We start from the raw sequence: 20,569 nt of genomic DNA, 5'->3' as shown, positions 1-20,569 counted from the left end.
CTTCCTTCCTTCCTTCCTTCCTTCCTTCCTTCCTTCCTTCCTTCTTTCCTTCCTTCCAGCAAGAGTGGTAAAGGTATCTTCACAGGCACATGTTATTTCTAGGTATAAGTGTCCTGAGCTTAAAACTTGATGTCCCAGGACACCTTGCAGTGTGGCAGAAGAAAATTCACAAACCAGAACCAGCAGCATTGAGGAAAATAAGGGAGTCCAAACAGTCCCATTCTATTTGAATGATGTACTCTGAGGCTAATCATATTTTTGCCTGTGTGCTTTGCATGTAAACATGTAGATTTTGTCCTTCAGAAAAATATTGATGCTTTTTTTGTTGTTGTTTCTGTAGGAACTCACCCACCATGTCCTGCAAAGAATTAATTTCCTCCTTAGTGGCAGCTCTTGCACCTCGTTTCTATTTAGAAGTTCCTTGACTTTTAATCTCTCTCTGCATTTTCTGTTAGGCAGCTGCCACCCAAGATTGGGCTAAACCCTCTGCCCCTTGTTAAAAAGGAAAAAAAAAGGGGGGGGGAAGAAAGAAAAAAGGAAAAGAGAACACACGCAACACAAGCTTCTAATACGTATATTCACAACTTCTCTGCAAGGCGCTTAAGAAAACTAAAAGGTTAATATATTCTAACTAGATGTTAGGTATAGAATGTCATATCTGTCAAATTTCATTATAACTTGCTGCTCATTGGAAAAGATTTGATTTCTTTTGCCACGTCCTACTATGTTCAAGTCACAGACTGCCAGCAGCAGCCCACTGAAGACCACAGGCTGGCAGTGAGCAGGCTCGAGTGGGAAAGCAGCCGCAAGGACCATCTGTTTCCGATTTCTAGCTGAGCCAAGATGTGCAGTGAAGTGCATTCCATTCACCAGGCCAGCTTCTCCCCTGCTCAAGTTATTAGTGTTACAAGTGAGATGATCTTTTCCAAACAGCGGGGGAGCCATAATCTTTATGGAACAGGATTTTAAAACACACACACACACACACACACACAACACACACACACACACAGAAAATACACACACACACCACCAGTTAGACATCTTTTGTTAAAGTTGTGAGAAATGCTGCTTATAAATTTAATTATAGCCTTCATGAGGTTTATAAAGCATGCTTTATTAAAGCAGAGGTACCTGGGAGGCAGCAGTGCAGATATTGGTCTCACTGAGTCCCACTGAATGATCCAATATCCTTAGAATGCTTTTTATGGCTATGTTAAGAAGAAGGTGTTTAAACCATTTTTCCAAAGCATACGGAGTTTAGGGCAATCAATCAGCTTCTCAGGACAGGTGAGTGATCTTGCAAACAGGAAGGGATTGAACTCACTGTGTAACTTAGGAAGAGGTGAGCCATTTTTCTTGTATTTGGTTTCCTCTGAAGACTGAGCATTTTAAGAGAAGTTTGGATGGGATGTAAGATGGCTGATTGTATGATAACGCAATGGAAATGCCACTCTTGGAAGTTGAGATCTTAAGTAATTAATGTCATAAATGTGTGTTTAATCGTAGGTGATTGACACCCTACCAGGTGCTCAGGATTCCAAGGGGAAAGACAGTGGCTTGCCCTCCAGGTGCACACTAGCTCTCGCCGAGGAAGCAGGGACAGGAGCAGGCATGTACTTTGCATTTGGGTAGGACCAGGGAATGTACACTAGACTCTGTGTTGTCACATGTCCTTTGTAGTGGCTTCATCGGTAAAATAGGGATGGTGTTGGCCAACTTACAGGGAGTGCTGTGAAGATTAACTGAACCTACTATTTAAAAGAACAAGAATACTGGGTACACACTTAGTAGGCACTCAGCCTGGTTTCTGTTTCCTTTATTATATTCTTGGGATCCTAGAGCTCCTTGCGTATCTCCTTTGTAAATAAGAGGCTGTCATGTGATTTATTTGGGGTGGGGGGAGAATGGTCCTGTGGTATGTACTCCATTCAGATACCTCTCCAGGAAGACAGTAGCCAATATCTTGCAGCTGAACCTTTCTTCTATGGGAGAGAAAAGTTGTTTGTGCTTACTGTCTAGTCCGGAGGCTCTTCACTGGGGGTAGGCTCTTCCTTGGGGCAGGCTCTGGGTTATACCACAGAACCACACCTGTAGAGTCATATGCATTCACAAATAATCAGGAGCCTAAAGAATGTTTTGGTTCCTGGTCAATGAATTTTATAAAAATGATTTTTCTTTTTTAAAAAATTCAGAGATCACATAAATCCATTTAAAGTAAGAAGCTGTGGATAGACAAGACAAAACCTCTTACTTTGCATGTTAGGAAAATGATGTCCATTTGACTCATGGACCAAGTTATTGGCAGGGCTGGAGCTCCAGCCTAGAAAACAAGCAGAGTGAGACTTTTGCAAGCACCTGTGTATGTTTACTGTGGTAGCTGTAGGATTAATACTAGCAGGGAGGTAAAGGAAGGGGGATTGGGCAAGCGGGGGTTAGAAATTAGTTAGTTATAACAAAGACCAACCAATCCTACAAAGAATCCAGAAGCTGGGATGTCCTTATAGAATTATCCCAAATTGAAGCAAAAGGGTTGGGATACTGTATTTGTCAAGAGCTTGTTTTTTTTTTTTTTTTTTTTTTGCGCAGGGCTTCTCAACCTGTGGGCCATAACCCTTTTGGTAATCCTCTATCTCCACAATTGTTTACATTATGATTCATAATGGTAGAAAAATTACAGTTATAAAGTAGCTACAAAAATAATTTTATGGTTGTGGTGTCACCACATGAGGAACTGTATTAAAGGGCATAGCATCGGGAAGGCTGAGAACCACTGCTCTAGAAGGAAAAACTTTCAGGCTAGACAGCAAGCAAAGCATCCAGAGAGGGAGGGCCTGGGAGGGAGCTGTCATCTGGGGGAGTGTCTGGATAGAATGCCACAGGACCTCCCAGTGCTGGAGGTGTCTTCTGGCTTATTCCTGCAACAGAGGACCCCACTTTGCTCATTTCCCAAGTATCAAAAGGAGGCATCATCCTACATTTAACATCATCAACCCAGAAGATCTCTCTCTCTCTCTCTCTCTCTCTCTCTCTCTCTCTCTCACACACACACACACACACACACACACACCACAGGGGGCAAAAAAAAAAAAAGATAGTCAGGGCAAGGAGAGTCGTGTGGGGCATTTCTTGGCTTTTTAGTTGTCTAAAGCAGGTGCCTTTCAGAGTTAATATAAAAATATCTGAAGCTTACTGTTTCTGCCTGGCTATTGAGCCCCTGGAATTTGCCTAGTTTCTGCGACTTTCGATAGTGCTAGAATTACAGGCAGAAGCTACTGGTGTGGATTCTGATGTGGGTCCTGGGGATCTGAACTCAGGCCTCCATGCTTGTGTGAAAATTAATTTACTCACTGAGTCAAGTCATCTTCCCAGCTACTGAACTTTTGACATAGGACTATGTTCACAAATGATTATATCAAGAGCGAATCTGTTATAGACTACAATGGTCTCAATACATACACATATATATATATATATATATATATATATATATATGTATTTATATATACATATATATTTATAAATACATATATATATGTATTTAGTATATATATATATATATATATATATATATATATACACTAAATTAAGACCATTTTTATATGTGTGTGTGTGTGTGTGTGTGTGTATTTTCAAATGACAAGGAAAGGATGCTTACTAGCTGACAGACCCTAGACCTCAAGGGAATAATGGTAAATACTTTTATCTTTATTTCTAGAATTTTAAAGAATCATGTAATTGCCTTTAAATAACATATGAAAATGATTTGACAGGATGTGTGAAAATGCTTAGAAATCTTTGACTCCATATTTTCTCCTTGGGCACATCATTTAAAAAGGTGGTTCTACTGCATATACTCGTCCTCTTGAACATTATTCAAAGTGGTGAAAAATTAGAAAGAAACATTCCACGCAGTACAACCACATCAAAGCATATTGTGAAGCCATGAAAGAAAATGTTGTTTACAAATGGAAAACGCGTATGCTGAAACAGTGCGGAAAAAAAAGCAGGATGCAAAATTGAACACAGAATGAACACAGTTCAGCAAAAACCCAGCAATCTATTCATTAAAAGACAGAAAACATTCACATGTTAATGGTTGTGTACATAACTGATGGAATTATAATTTTTTTCTCTTCTGCTCTTATGTAATTTCAAAAGTTCTTTTAATGAAAGGCTGTCGTTTCTACAACAGAAACAAATAGACATTAGGAATGACTGAAGCTGGAAATGTGTGCTGACTGGAGATTAGTCTTAAGCATTCTTCCATAACCCGTCAGCACCTGGTCCCCTTGTCTCATTGCCTTGATGGTTAACTGGGCATCTTCTGAGTTAGGCACAAAAGGCAGAATGAGAATGTGAACAGCCAGGGTCGTGCTACAACTCTCTTGGGTACCCCAGCATGAGGACATATTCATTCTCAGACCCAGGCTTATCAGTGAAGTGACCTCTGATTAGATCAAACGGTCCTGGGGATTTGGGGCTCAAGGTGTACTGTCTGTCATCTGGAAACCTCTTAAACTTGTCAACTCAACATAAGCAGTTCTTCGATTTCCATGTTGGTTTTATAGGAATCTGATAAATGAAGGATGATCACCGTTTCAGAGCCACTGGGTTAGATGACCAGGACAAAGCTTCTGATTCTAGGAGTCATGAGCGCATGTGGAATTGTATAACTTAGTGTGTGTTTGGGGGTGGGTGTCACAATAACTGGCAAAAGTGAACAGGTTGTTAAGTGTTTGGTTGTGAGTCTAGCCTTAACTGCTAAGCCTTCTTTCCAGCCTCAGTGGAAGGTTTCTGAATATGGAACAACCAAAACCAAGTTCAAAGTTGGGTGTGTAGTAAATTCAAGGTGTTTCAGCCTTGCTGCATCATCATGGGACTTCACCACTGCCTTGGTTCTGAGAGCACAGGCAAACTTGACTCTGTTGCTTGTTGTCATGCTATGCTAAGCCTAGGAATGCAGTCTGAAACACCCGGATCCGATGTGAGACTAGTGGAGATTATAAATTACAATGTTTGTGTTGTCTATACAAAATTTTCTGCTTTTCTAGAGACAGTGTTTTAATTGGGGGGGGGGGGAGAGAAAGAAATCTAGTCCTCAGCATTTAAGATCAAATTAGTGTATCTTTGTATTCCATTGCTTTAGATTATTTAATTTTAAAAATTGCTGTTTGAGTTGCTAAGTTGAGATCTTTTTAAAAAAAATCATTCAATGGTTTCATTATATACCTTTGCTAGGTAAATAGATAGACCTAGAAAAGATTATACTGAGCGACGTAACCCAGACTCAGAGAGACAAGTGCTGTGTACTCTTTGTTATGTGCAGTTTCTAGTTCCTAATCTTCAGATTTGTGTGTATAACATTGAGTAACCACAGAAGCCAGGAAATTATAAAGGGGATGTATCAGGGTAGTGGGGCATGAGAGGGGAACAGCAAGATGTAGGTAATATGAAACAGGAAATAGAAAAATGGGGAAGGTTGTATGGGGAGCATGGAGATGTTAATACAGAAGGAGAAGGAGGAGGAAGAGGAGGGAGAAATAACACCAATGTTATTTGATAAAGCCTTAAGGATTTTATTATTTTATATTTATCTAAAACACACACACACACACACACACACACACACACACACACACACACACACATACACCTTAGAGGAAGTTACTCCACTGGGCTTGACAGTGCTCCCCACAAGAAACATAGACTAACAAAACCTCAAGACTAGGCATGGGGCTTCCCCATTTGAATGAATGATCAGGGTAATCCAGGAGACTCTCAAAAATAACATAATCTATTATTGTTGCCTTTGGTTGTCTCACAGTGATTGATACTAAGCCCCTATTGCTGTACCCCTATACGGCACAGTTAGTACACAATGCTCAAAATTATTTGATCTGGATCAGATCTAAGAGCATCTTTTCTAACTTCCAGGTTACCAGAAAATACTGTGCAAGATGCCAAGATAGAGAAGCAATTAATAGTCCTACCCAGTTGTGATACCTTTCAACCATGGCAATGACCAGCATGGTAAGATATCCATAAAGGTATGGTAAGTGGCACTCACACGTTGGTGACAACCAACGACTGTCTAATTGCACTTAAGCCTGTTTAACAGGAGGGATACCACGCATGTTCCTAGAAACCTACCCCACTTTCAATGGCTAGTCTCTTAGAAGAGACTCGACTTCCACCACTTTATCAGTCCAGATCTATCAAACCTTTATCAGAACGCTTTTCTTTACAGAAAATGGAGACCATTACAGAAATCCACAGCTGGACACAATGCAGACATCAACAGATCCTGGGTAGCCCTACCCCACAACTACGTCACAACTCCTGCATTTATGGCTCTGCAAACATCACAGAGAGGGGCTAGGAAGACTGTAAGAACGAAACACCAGAAGTTGGCTGTGAAACAGTCTTTCCTAGAAATGCCTGCATAAGCAAAGTTTGAACAATGGCAGTATCAGTAGACTTGTTGATGTGGAAAGGAAAAACAGCCTCACAGGGGCACATCTGTGGATAAGGCAACTGATGACTGCTGAGAATGGGAGAGCTACCCTCTACCTGGGATGAGCTCTCTATTTAGCTATCCAATACAAACAGTATCACTGAAACTGTACATATACAAAAAATAGAATGGACTCGGTAGGTTGTATTTGTGCATAAATATATGTAGCAATAATAGTGGGACAAGAAGAGGCTAGCAGTTTGAGAGTTGTGGCAACTTGGGAGAAAGTGATATAATTATATTTTAATTAAAATATGTAAAAATACATAGAAAAAATTCAATAAATTTTCTTTTGTGAATAGGGCAAACGTTTTCATACTTTCTGAAATGGATCTAAACATGCTCCTGCATTTTATACCATGCATTTATGAAGAACAGTGCTCTCACAGTTGATGTATAAAAATAAATATTGAACACTTGGACAAACCTTCAAGATGTTCTGTGTCCTGCAATATCAAATAAGCAGTCAAGATTTAGGTCCTTATGTGAACACTAACAAGCATGTGCATGTTATTAGTTTAGTTTTTAATAAATTGTAAAATTGTGTGTATAGCAGATAATTGCCTTAATTTTCTGTAATATGCAATCAGTGAACATATACCAATTTTCTAGACATATATATCAATAGTCATGAAAAAACTTTTCAGGTATGAAGTGGTTATGAGTGTAGAGTTTAGGAAGCCTTGTTCTTGACTGTCCATCTGTAGATAATTAATATTTGGGGGTATAGGTGCTAGTTATTTCTCATCTAACAAGTTTAAAGTTTGTTTTTAATAACAGTAAATAATGTATTAACATAAAGTTAGCATTACATTTAAAAATTTTTTTATTAGATATTTTCTTCATTTACATTTCAAATGTTATCCCCAAAGTCCCCTATACTCTCCCCCTGCCCTGTTTCCCAACCCACCCACTCTTGCTTCCTGGTCCTGGCATTCCCCTGTTTTGGGGCATATGATCTCAAGATCAAGGGCCTCTCCTCCCATTGATGGCTGACTAGGCCAATCTCTGCTACATACGCAACTAGAGACACAGTTCTGTGGGGCTAGAGAAAGTAAACAAGGAGCTAAAGGGGTCGGCAACCCTATAGGAGGATCAACAATATGAACTAACCATTACCCCCACAGAACTGTGTCTCTAGCATTGCATTTTTAAGATCATAGTATTGTTAGCTATACACACATGGTCGTGTTGAATAGTGTAAGCTTAGGATCTTGTGTTTTATTCTCAAGAGTCTCAAAATATTTTCAATTTATCTCTTAATTTATTCTTTAGCCCATTGATTATACAAGAGTAAGTTTTTTGATTTCCACATGCTTAACAATTTCTCTGATTTTTATTTTCATTTTCTTATGATTGGAAGTGATGAGTGATGTGGCTTAAACCTTATTTAATTGGTTAAGATTGTTTTGTTCCCTAACATTCTATTTATACTATTGAATGTCCTGTTGCACTTGGGGATAGGTGTTCTGAGGCAGCAGGGCACCACGTTCTTTATATGTGGATCTTGTTCATATGTTCTTAGTTTTTTCAAACTTACTGTTGGCTCACAGGTTTCTGTCTGTTATTAAGAGTAGGATATTATGATTTTTTATTTTTATTGTGTTACTGTATATTTCCCAGGTTCTATTAATGTTTGCTTCATACATTTGGGTGTTCTGACTACAAATCCTGCTGAATTCACTGTTTTTATCCCCCACCCCCATGTATCATCTATCTATCTATCTATCTATCTATCTATCTATCTATCTATCTATCTATCATTTTTTTGTTTTTCATGACATTTTACATTTTAAAGTATATTTTTCTGGTATGTGTGGAGCAACCTCTGTTTGTTCTCATTTCATTATTGTTTGTAAGAAACATTGTTTATATTTTGCTTTTAGCCTTTGCATGTCTTTAGAGTGTATCTGTTGGAGACAGCAAGCAGTTGGATCTTGTTTGTTCAAAATCCATTTCTGTGACCAGGAGCTTTAATCAATGTATTCAAAACAATTTATTATAGAGAAGAACTTAGACTATCTTTTTCGCAATTGATTTTTGTCTGTCTGACAGTTTTTGTGGTCTTTTCTTTGCCTCTCTGTTTTGCTGTCTAATTTTGCAATGGATATTTTGCATCTTCTTGTTCTTCTCTGTACATAACCTAAAGGTATTGTCTTTGTGTTCACCGCAGGGTTTGTGTAGTATGACTTAAGTTTATAACACTGACTTTAAGATGACTGCAGCTTATTTTCAACAGTGAATGCAAGTTTTATGTTTTGTTTTATTCCTGAATTATTTTGGGAATGGGCAGACCTTGTGTGTATTCAGTAAATGTTCTGACTTTGGACCACATCCTCAGCCCTATGTGTTGTCATTAATGTCACAAATTATAGTTTTAAAGCTGTATTCTTCATTTATGTCTAGCACCATAGATGAAATACTGTATGAGATGAAATTTCACACTGCCATTATGGTATTTCCCTAGTCTATGCATTTCCCTTCGCCATTGAGCTTTCTACCTTCATGTGCTTTCATAGGACTCTTTATCATCCTTTAAATTCAATTAAAATTATCTTTAGCATTTCTTATTTTCATTAATGCAGTGGTGATGAAACCCCTCAGCTCTTACTTATCTGGGAAGGTATTTCTGCTTTATTTCTGTGGAGACTATAGCCATATGTAGTATTCTTGATTGACATTATTTTTCTTTAGCACTTGAACATATCATTGTGTTTCCGTTTGCCCCACAAGCTTGCAATGTGAAGTCCCTTCTTATTCTTACCAGGCCGTCTTTGTATGTGACAAGTCACTTTTATTTCTGTGCCTACAAAATCCCCTATCTTTGATTGTTGACAATGTGATTGTAATTTCTCAGGATGCGCTTCTTTGGATTAATCACAGCTAGGGTCCTTTAGACATCTAGATGTCCATTTCCCCCCACAGGGTCACTTATTCACACCATCTTATTATCTGCCTCTTTTCTGTTCTCTCTCTCTCTCTCTCTCTCTCTCTCTCTCTCTCTCTCTCTCTCTCATCTTTGTTTATTGTTTTTAGCACTAGGAATTTATCCAAGAACCCAATAGACTCTATGGCAATCTCCCATCGCTTTCTTTCCTAACCACTCTACTTTATGATAGCCTCTAATTTCTGTAGGATTGGTTTTTTTTTTCTCTTTTTGTGTTAATTTTTACTATGCTTCTGATTGGATAATGTCAATGTCTTTGTGACTGCTGATTCTATCTTGTGAATGAAGTTACTACCATTGTGAATTTTCAGTTCTATTCTGTGTTCTTTAGCTTTAAAATCACTGTTTGGTTATTTAAAAAAAAAATAAGAGAGTTGATACTGTTATTCTATTCATTATGTTCTTGTGAGTTGATTGAATGTAACATGGCTATTTTGAATTCTTAATTTGGTAATTCACTTAACTCCATTACCTGAAGTTAGGCTTTGGAGATTCTTTTGTTCCTATGGTTGGGCCATGTTTTCTCAAGTTTTTATGTATGCCTTGTATCTTTGTATTTGGTTGTACATTTGAAACACACCTGCCTCTATATCATTATACTTCAACTCTGTACAAGGAAAGACTTCCACAGTCATTTGAGGTCAAGATTCCAGAACCTCCTCAAATTTGTCTAGGGATACATTTTTTTTCTATGCTTTCATGAATAAGCCCGGCAGAGTTTTGCTGGCTTAGTCTTCAGTTTGTAATCTCTTCCTCCCTCTAGTGTCTATCTGTAGTATTACAAGTTCCAACGTGCTAAACTATGTGCCTTTCCCTGAGGCCTCAGGGGCCATCAGGAACCTGTGTTGGGTAAGCCAGAAACCTTGAAGGTCCCTGAAGAGCTGGGATTTTTTTTTTTTTTGACACATGTTCGCTCCATTCATCCCTTCCACTCCCAGAGCCACAAGCTGGGCTCTCACTCCCTAGGTGGCAGGCTGTGCCAGTTTCTGTTTGTGGTATTACAAGTTCTCTGGCACTGACATGAGCTGCCGAGCTCACTTTTGTTCTCTGCAGCCCCTAGGCATGAACACTGTGAAGTATGTGAGAAGGAAATTAGTTCTTCGAGAGAAGAGACTTTGAATGCAAAATCTATTTTTCTCTTTGCCCTCCCCCCCCCCCCAAGGAAGAGACTGATAATTGGACTTTTGCACTCTGGAAAAGGAGACGTTTGATATGGAACGCCTTCTTTTACTACACCTTCTCTTTATATCTACCACCTCTTTTACCCCTCCCCCTCTCCTCCACGCTCCCTCCTAGTTTCCTTTTTTTTTTTTTTTTTTTTTTTTTTTCCAGATCGACCAGTACTATTCAGGCTGGTCTTGAATTTGTGTTCGTCTTACCTCAGCTTCCTAAGTAGTTGAGATTAAGGATGGGTCTCTGCACTTGGTTTGCCACTCTCAGCATGACTATTCTTGGCTTTGAACTTATTTCTAGGGTTCTCATGAAGGCATTTCCCACTCACGTGTGTCATATTATAGTCACTCTTTCTGTGAGGACAATGAGATTTGGTGCTTCTGATTTCACTATCTTGCTAATGTCATCATCCTCTGTCTCTTAAATAATGAGAGATGAAAGCATTCCCCACCCTCACGTGTGGAGACACTAAGTCTTCTTTCCCATATGCTGCCTGAGACCTTCTCTCTATCTTTATACAGTTGTATTAACAACGTATCTTATTCAACATGGTCCATCCCGGGGCTCTAGGCTTCTAGGAGCAGATGGAGTATTACATTTTACTCAAGGCCTTGTACTGGAGAACCCCATATTTCCTAAATATATTTACAAAATAGTGGAGAACATATGGGTATCTGTGTCTATCCGGTTCTAGTGTTGAGAGCTGTTGTATACAACTGTCCTGGTTAGCTTTCTTCACTGTCAACTTGAAGGCTAAAATCACCTGAGAAAATGAAGTCTCAATTGAGGGATGGCAGAAGATGGGCTGGCAGAGGCATGTCTGTGGGGGATTATCTTGATTATCTATTGATGTAGGAGAACCCAGCCCACTGTGGAGGGCACCATTCCTTAGGCCAGTGTTTCTCAACATTCCTAATGCGTTGATTTTTTTATTGAATACAGTTCCTCATGTTGTGGTGACCCCCCAACTATAACATATTTTCTTTTGCTACTTCATAACTGCAATTTTGCTACTGTTATGAGTCCTAATGTAAATATCCATGCTTTCTCATAGTCTTAGGTGACCCTTATGAGAGGGTTGTTCATCCCTTAAATGGGTCATGACCCAACTGCCCTAGGCAGACAGGTAGTCCTGGGCTGCATAAGAGAACTAATTAAACACAGGTGTGCCACAAAGCCAGTAAGGTGATGTTCCTCTATGGTTTTGCCTTCATGTTCAAATTTAAAATCTGCTCTGTCTTTCCTTATTGGAGGTCTGTGTCTTGGAAGTGTAAATTTCAATGACAATAACAACAACAACAATAACAACAACAACAACATCAACAACAACAGACAGCTGCAGTAACAACAACAAAATGCTCTCCTCTCTTAACTTGCTTTTGGTCACAGGGCTTTGTCACAGCAATGGATGCAACTAGAAAAGCAACTCAGGGTCTCTTCCCATGAACCTCCTTCCAGACCTCAAGGCAAACCTTCTCTTACTGAATATATTCATACACATGTGTTAAATATTTATGGGTTGTCTAATTGCAACGTCAACGATAGTCCCTGCTTCAGAATGTGGGGGACGTTAGGACAATAGGAGCCCTTAGGTAACAGCAAAAGCAGGTTAGTTCGCTTACTAAGTCTTTCCTTTACAGAAGGCTTGAATATCGTAGATTTCTGGCCAATGAAGAATTATTTTGTAGGGTGAAGAATCCTTTCATTGCTTTTTATTTCTAACTTGATATGAAATATTCATCAAATTGTGTCATATACAAATGTATATGTATATGTATAAAATGTATATGTATATGTATAAAAAGCAGTTAAAAATGACAGATGAAAACATTTTGCCACAGTCAAAAATTCAAGTTTGGGCAAAGGTTTAAGTAATTTATATATGAACAGTGATACCCATCTTTTTTCTTTACTATATAGATCAATATAAATAAGTGATAGTCTTTACGATGAAATCAAATTGGTTTGTAGGGTCCTTTGGTGGAAATACTACTAACTTACTGTGTTATATAACATAATTTTTACAGCATTTGAATATTCAATACAATATGCACAAATCTTTAAAAATATTATTTTAATTTTGTAATTTGTATTTATTATTTTAATTGTTCCTGACTCTGAAGCATGAGTTTTCTATCATTAATAGGAACTTAAAGGTTACAATGGCTCAGGACCTCTGTGTTATTCTGTATTGCTATTGAATAAGTCATTGAATAAGTTATAGAAATCCACAACTGTCCAAAATACAGAGAACCATTGGCCATGTACCCAAACCAATGGATGCATCTACAATATAACCACTATACCTAAGGCTCGGGGAACATTGCAGAAAAAGGGACAGAAAGATTGTAAGAGCTGGGAAACAGGCTATCTGCTGTGAGATAGAGTATTTTATACATAACAGGGAAGTTACCCTATGAAATGTAAAGAATATTGTTCCTTAAACAAGACAGGAATAACACATCAGTTGGTATGTCAGTGTAGATGGGGAATCTCACAGGGCCTTATCCTCAAATGAGGATCCAAAGGCAACTAATGGCTGCCGAGAGAGGACAAATCAGTCTCCTTTAAGGACAGGTCATATTTGATAGCAATCTGCCCTTAACAAATACAGATATGAGCAATATTAAATGGGATCAGTAGGCTGTAGTTATATAAACACATGTACACACAGACACACCACCACCACCACCACCACCACCACCACCACCACCACCACCAATAATTAAGGAAGAAGACATCATGGATTTGAGAAAGGAGTGAGGGAGGCATAGGAAGAGTCAGGTGGGGGAAAAGGAGGTAAAGAAATTATGTAAATATAATATTGATGTGCCAATGTCTTGTATGGTTTCCAGGGGCTTACATCGCTATGGGTGACAAGGGAATGAAGAAATGGCAGCACACACAGAAACACAGAAAAGCTGGGATTCGGTGGACTGGGCGCTCTCTGATGGAGGAACTGCAGGACTCTAGAAGTTCAGCATGTTGACTATCAACATCCAAACATGGACAAGAGGAAGTCTTAGCCACCTTTCTGAGCTTCACCCTGCGAGTGTGTATGTGTGGGGGCTTGTGCCATTTTATCATGAGTCTGAGACTATAGTTCTTGGCATGGACATGCACATATCAATAGCACATCTTCACTAAGGACATCAGGCATTTAGGACTTCCTCCACTCCCAACACTCATCACATATGAAATTCTGAACTGAATCAAAAGCCCTAAAATTCAAAAAGATTTTCTCAAAAGCAGGAAATAATATGAAACTTTGCAGAGTTAGGTTATAGCATTTTCATAAATTATGTCTTTAGTACACCAGGAATATCAACCACCAGTTGTAGAACATGTATTTACAGTGATAATGAAATTCTATTATCTTAAAATGAATGAGAAAAAAAAGAGTAATGAATTTGAAAAATAGGGGAGCATTTGAATGAAGGAAAGGGAATTTGGTAATGATGTAATTATACTATAATCTCAAAAAATACAAGAAATAGTTAAAACACAAAGAAAACATTTCTTTTATCTTTGAAGTCTTGTTTAATTCACTTGTATAAAAACCAACTTCACACATATTTTTAGATTTATGTCTCTATTAAAGTATGTCAGTGCATGAATTTAGGATAAATAACATGTATCTTCTTATAGCTTGATGTGAACTTTGAGACCTCATTCACTTGCAGAGTTACCTTCTCTTCCGCATTCAGGAAATGTTTGGGGTAGCTGACATGGTTGTGCTGAATAAAGAGAGACAGTTGAAAATTCTGCTGGTCTCCTCTGTGTAGTTTTGAGGAATGTACTAGATCACTCTCATTCCACGAGGGGAAGAGATGTGGCTGAGTGCCCTCTGTGGGATCTTCTGGCTGTGGGGACTTCATTTTTAGTGTTTTTTTTTTTTCTCGTTCTTTGGTTGCTAATTAGTTGTGATCTTCTGAGTGACGTCACACACGTTGCAGAATGTTCCATATGACAGTCCATACATAGCTTCATCACTGGGTTTGGGAGAATTTGATATCCATACCTGGACTTATCAGACTTTCGAAACAAATTCTAATATTGCCATCATTGAAAGAATCCTTGACCATTCAATGAAAATCAGCTCAAAACGGACCAAAAATGTAGCCAGATTTTTGGTTAGTTTAGGAGTTCCCATTTTCATACTTCTCCCCCTTATCCCTCCCAACAACCAAGAGTAGGTAGGAGAGAAAGAAGGTTAGAGGGAAAGGGGGTATTGATGTCTTTAGAGTACTTCCCGCTGACTCGGGGTTCTAGTTCCTTGGGCACAATGTTGATCTTCACCATCAGGATATCTCCAGCCAGCAACCAGCAACTGCAGCAACCAGCAACTGCAGCAGCAACTGCTCCCTCTCAGGGTTTTGCCATTTGTATTCCATTTCAAGAGTCCCCAGAATTCCGAACATAGTACACTTGCAAAAGCCATCTGCAGGTGTCAAAACTGCACCTCTGTTAAAGTATGAGGCAAACCATAGTCTGCTAATGTGGACAATCTGAGGGAACTCCATATCCCACACCTGGGATTGAGAAAAAAATTATTCCTATAACACTTCTGTGTTTAAAGAAACCAAAATTCTCACTATATTCCCCCCTTTCTGTTGTAAGACATTAATCATCTCTGTTTAGTAAGGAATTATAAACAGAGACATTTTAAATGAACCAATCATACACTTTTCAAATCAATGATAAAGGTTTTCAGGAGATACTACCTGCTCAATTCTAACCTTTATCAATTTTGATGGCATCCATAACTTTTTGTTTTCTATAGAAACAAACAAATCCATGTATCCAATGTAAAACTTGTGTAGGCTTCCATTCTGATGTTAACACATCCTTATAGGCTGATTTAATCCCATGGTCTTTTTTGTTTCTTCTATAATCCAGCATATGTAGGATGCTAGGTTGTTTCTTTCTCATTAACAATTGAAAAATTCAGTTAACAAGGCTGTTCTTAGTCTGTCTCTGAGGGTTTTTAATTCTTCCTGTTTGTTTTATTAGCATCTCTTTTAAAGTGTGATTATATCTTTCTATGACAGTTTATCCTGTAGAATTGTGTGGTATATAATAATGTTCTTTATGTTTTGGTTTTTGTTTTCTTTTGTTTGTTTTTGTTTGTCGAGACAGGGTTTCTCTGTACAGCCCTGGCTGTCCTGGAACTCACTTTGTAGACCAGGCTGGCCTTGAACCTAGAAATCCACCAGCCTCTGCCTCCCAAGTGCTGGGATTAAAGGCGTGCGCCACCACCGCCCTGCTCAGAATCAGCTTCTTAAGAACTTAAAGTTCTTGTCTATTTACAGGTAAGGTCATGGATGTTTTAGCAGTGGTCCCTGCTTATAAATTTGGAAACTCAGTTCCTAGGGTTTCTTGTGTTTGGATAACTGACACAGCCTGGGATTGTTTTCGATGACATACATCAATACCTTCCCCGGAAGCATCTACAGTCTATCTTGGGCTGTGTCTGGGATTATAGGAATATTAATTTGAGTACTCCCACTGTTGTAAAAGATCATTTCCCCATAAGTTTATGAGTATCTCAGACACACAAAGTATTAATTTCCCTGTTTGACCTTCCACTCCCACACATTTAACCCACTAGATATTTTTCTTTTTCTGAGATAAATTTTCCAGTTCTTAGAAATTGTGTATGAACCTTGTGCAGTGGCCATTCTGAATTCTAACATTTCTTTGGGGGAATGATGGTCACATTAGCTTCTGTATCCTCCAAACCTTCTATTTCAACACAATTAACTTACAATTTTAATTTTGGCTTCTGATCATTAACCACTGTTTGCCAGAACACATATTTTTAGTACTTACAAAGTCCCCTGTTCTTTCTACTGGAGCAGCTTTGCCTTTAATGTAGGGAAACAACAGCATCTTAGCAATCTTATCATTTGCATTAATTTACCTCTCTTTCTCTCTCTCTGTCTCTCTCTCTCTCTGTCTCTCCCTGCCCCCATAGGACATAATTTTAATTTCTCCTTGCCAGGATGCACAACGAGTTCTTGGGAGCTCAATCTACTTCATCCTGAGATCATCCCTACTGTTCCCGAGGGCAAAGGACCATAAACTCCAGTGATTGCTTTATAACATTGAATTTTGGGGGATAGGGTAAGAGGTTTATCTGGGGGCTGCACTGCCTACAGTAGCATGCGTGAGACTGTCAATACTTAGTTGCAGTTTTTTGCCTGCTTCTTATTTTCTGGCTGACAAGAGAGAAGTTGCTCATTTTATTTTGCTTCAGGGCTTTGAGCTGCCAGGTTCTACATTTCATTTCCTAACAACCATAAATTGCCTTGAATATCTGTCTTGGACCTACACTCATTGATTCAATGCTATCCCTTGCCACAATGCCTGTGCATCCTGGGAAACCTAGGCACTCTTTCTGTTTGATATTTGAAAACCCGTTGCCCCTGGAAATGGATTGTTTACTGCCTCAGCAGGAAAATACCGTATTTCTCATAGCTAACCCCCAGACATTTTGAAATCTGAAACCATTAGTATGGCTTAGTCACAGTTTCTCTGCAAATGATCAAATTTTCTGCTTTTGAAGCACTGGACATTTTGATCTTGGAGACCCTTAGAAATAGCATGTCCTATGCTGCATTAACATGATAACTGTGAGAACCAATATCAGCTATGTCCCTTTGCACACAATGATCGGCACTGTCCATGAGTTTAACAGTTATTAACTCTTTTACATTGAGTATTAGCATTGTCAAAGGCAAGGGTCTCTATCAGCTCTTGCCTTGCTTAACGGTGTTCATAAGCTTTGTAAACAGCTGAAACTAATCCTTGCAAAAAGTCAGAAAAGGCTACTCCAGAGCCTTATAGAATTTTCGTAAATGAGGCAGAACTTTTCCTGGGCTCCCCAACTTTATCCAAAGCTCTTCCCCCACACCCCCAAGATTACAAATAAAAGTTTATTGTACAATTTCATAGTTCAGCAAAACTAAAAAAATCAGGTGACTCTTCTCCGAAAACTTCACCTTTACTTCCAACCAATTCTTGGCATAGGTAATCTTCATGGCATGGGACAGTGTGATCTTAAACCCCTGCAGATCAACTCTGACAGCTCCAGCCTGCCCATCATTCTCAAATTCTACAAACGCAATGTCAGGTCTCCCTGGTACCAAGCGAACTTCCTTGAAACCAGGGAACTGGTTTAACAGCATGGATAACATCATCTCATTCGTCCGCTCTGGCAAGCCATTAAGGAATAGGATATAGTTTGGAGGATAATCAGGGACCTGAGGATTTGACGCTGCATTTCCTTGGGTATTAGCTGAATTTGGTATTCCCGGACCAGGCTTCTTGTTTGCAGCTGCTACAGCCTATTGCATGGTTTTAGCTTTCTTCTTTTCCTTGTCATTGAAAGTACCATGAATTTTAGATATTACATCAGAATCTGTTTTTGCGTACTGAATTCTCATTGGTTTACCATAAAATGGAAATCCTTGTAATTGTCTCAAAGCATTTGTGGAGGAACCCAGTTCCTTAAATATAACAAAAGCCTGTCCCCTCATCTTCATGGTCTTTAAAGCCACAATTTACCAAGGGTCCAAACTGAAAAAAGCAGGGCATACAGGGATCTCTTCAATTCTTCTTTTTTAATTTTGTCATTCATGTTGTAGATATAAATCATGTGATTTGGTCTGATATCCTTGTTTGAGTAGAACCATTCAAATAGCCTGAAGCCGGTGCGGTCCATTTGAAAATAAAGCCGGAAGACCCAAAGCTCTTAAAGGCACTAAACAACATTGCTATATAATGGTGTCATCAAATTGAATCTGTTCTTATAGATCAGAGTACTGCTCTTCATCCAGCAACTGAACTTTGACAATATCAATTCCCCTTGCTTTATTTCTCTGTTCAATATTCACAGCCTCTTTCTTATACCATGTTAACCACTATAACTATTGACTGGCTTTTAGCACAGCTATTACCAGCCCCTTCCAGTTTTGGAGAATAATTCCATTTTGGATAGTCCAGTCACTTAAAATTTGTTTTACAAAAGATGAATATATCCAGTAGGAAACCATAGTCTCTTTAAAATGCCTCAGATCTATAATTTCTATAGGATGCCACCCTATTTTGTCATAACCCTGATCTGGAGCCATTAGCAGACATGCGCTGGGTGTACAATTAATTACTGGAGAAACTGATGGGGATTTTGTAATCCTAGTCACTTCACACCTTTCTGATGGTGCAATTGGTTCAAGATTAATTAACCCCTTTTTTCTTGAAAGGGGCTATTTCAGTTTTCCTTTAACCTTTTATCCTGCATGGCCTTGGCCTACTCCTCTTCTCCAGACTCACACCTGGCTTTCCACCCTGACCAGGGGTGGAAAAACTGAAGGCACCAAGCAGAGTTGTGATCTGCCTTCAAGCACAGTTTGTTCCAACTTTTCTCCTTGGGGAAACTCCTAAGCTCAAACATTGGGTCTGAACCTTTTATTTATCCATTTTCCAGTGCTACTTGCTTCCCAAGTACTTCAATCTCTACCTGTAATTTTCCAGTTACACAGACAATTCTGAAGCCCTTTGAGAAATGAGTGAGTAGAGTGACCCTTTTGGTTTTTCCATTCATTCTTTTTTGTTGTTGTTTCTCAGGTCCCTCCATTCCCACTCACAATTTTTCTAGTTGTTTAGCCATATCCCTCCACTTTTTGAGATGGAATAGAGGAAGAAGAAGGAGGAGGAGTGGGAGGAGGAGAAGAAGGAGATAATAGCAAGAGGAAGAAGAGGAAAAAGAGAATGAGGAAGAAGAAGAAAGAGGAGAAGGAAGAGGAGGAGGAGGAGAAGAAGAAGAAGAAGGAGGAGAAGGAGGAGGAGGAGGAGAAGAAGAAGAAGAAGCAGCTCCCCCACCCCAGATAAAACTCAATCCCATCCTTCCTTAGAGAAAAGGATAAAAAGTGGGGATAACTCAGCAGCAGTAGCCACAATGCTGACATCCTGAAACAGAACATCCATCCCTTCTTTTACCTACCATATCTTCTATGGCATTACAAATCAGATTTCCCATTCTGCTGAGCACTATGCCTTGGTGCCACTTATAGCCAGATTTTTGGCTACTCTATAGGTTCCCCTTTTCTACCACCCTTCTCTACCCTTATGCCTTCCAACCCCACAACACTCGGTAGAAGAGGAAGAAGATTAGAGGAGTAAGGGGCAACAATCTATTTAGACTACTTCCTGGTGATTAGAAGCATCAAGTTCCTGGGAGCAATCTTCATCATCAAGATATCTTCAACCAGCCAGCAGCCACCAGCCACCAGCAACCAGCAGCAGCAGGGGCAGTAGCAAGGCAGCAAGCAGCCACTGCCCCTCTCAGGATCCTAACATTTATGTACCCTCTCACGAGTCCCCAGAATTCCAAATGTCACACACTCGCAAAAACTTACTGCAGCTGTCAAAGTCACACCCCTGCTAGAGCATGAGGCAAATCATAGTCTGCTGTTTTGGACAATCTGAAGCAGCCCCATATCTCATACCTGGGATTAAGACAAAAGCATATTCCTATAACATTTCTGTATTTAAAGACTTAAGGCCTGAAACTATGAAATGGGTAGAAGAAAACATATAGGAGGCTTCAGGACACTGGATAGGCAAGATTTCTTGGAAAAGACCCCCAAACACACAAGACACAAGATATATAAAGGGTTATACTTAAATAAAATGCTTCTATAAAGCAAAGAACAGAGTACAGACACAAACCACAAATGAAAGAAAAATAGTTTGCACACTGTGAATCTGATAAGAAGTAGACATGCAGAAATAACAGAACTGTCAAAACTCAAGAGCAAGAATTGGATAATAGGTTTGGAGAAAAAAAGACAGTAGATCTATAATAGAAAAAAAAAAAGGCATACACATTGTAACAAATACACGAAAAATGCTCAAAGTCATCAGTCATC

General features: G+C 39.1%; 1 long non-coding RNA gene and 1 pseudogene across 3 annotated transcripts in view; one reads left to right on the top strand and one right to left on the bottom strand.

Annotated features, from left to right (window-relative positions):
- The window catches only part of LOC110292289, a 218,763-nt gene extending 204,380 nt beyond the window's left edge, over positions 1–14,383 (top strand). For both annotated transcript variants that reach the window (XR_003836433.1, XR_003836434.1), the window contains 2 exons: positions 5,938–6,033; positions 13,493–14,383. This is a non-coding gene — a long non-coding RNA (uncharacterized LOC110292289). The remainder of the gene's footprint in view (positions 1–5,937; positions 6,034–13,492) is intronic.
- A 3,192-nt stretch (positions 14,384–17,575) lies between these two features.
- Positions 17,576–18,320, bottom strand: LOC110293367 (annotated as a pseudogene). The gene has a single exon (XR_002377794.1). The product of XR_002377794.1 is annotated as a U2 small nuclear ribonucleoprotein B'' pseudogene (transcript).
- Between the last annotated feature and the right edge of the window lie 2,249 nt (positions 18,321–20,569).

This window comes from Mus caroli, chromosome 4 (assembly GCF_900094665.2).
Source record: "Mus caroli chromosome 4, CAROLI_EIJ_v1.1, whole genome shotgun sequence".
Taxonomy (NCBI): domain Eukaryota; kingdom Metazoa; phylum Chordata; class Mammalia; order Rodentia; family Muridae; genus Mus; species Mus caroli.
This window is presented reverse-complemented; position numbering and strand designations above follow the sequence as displayed.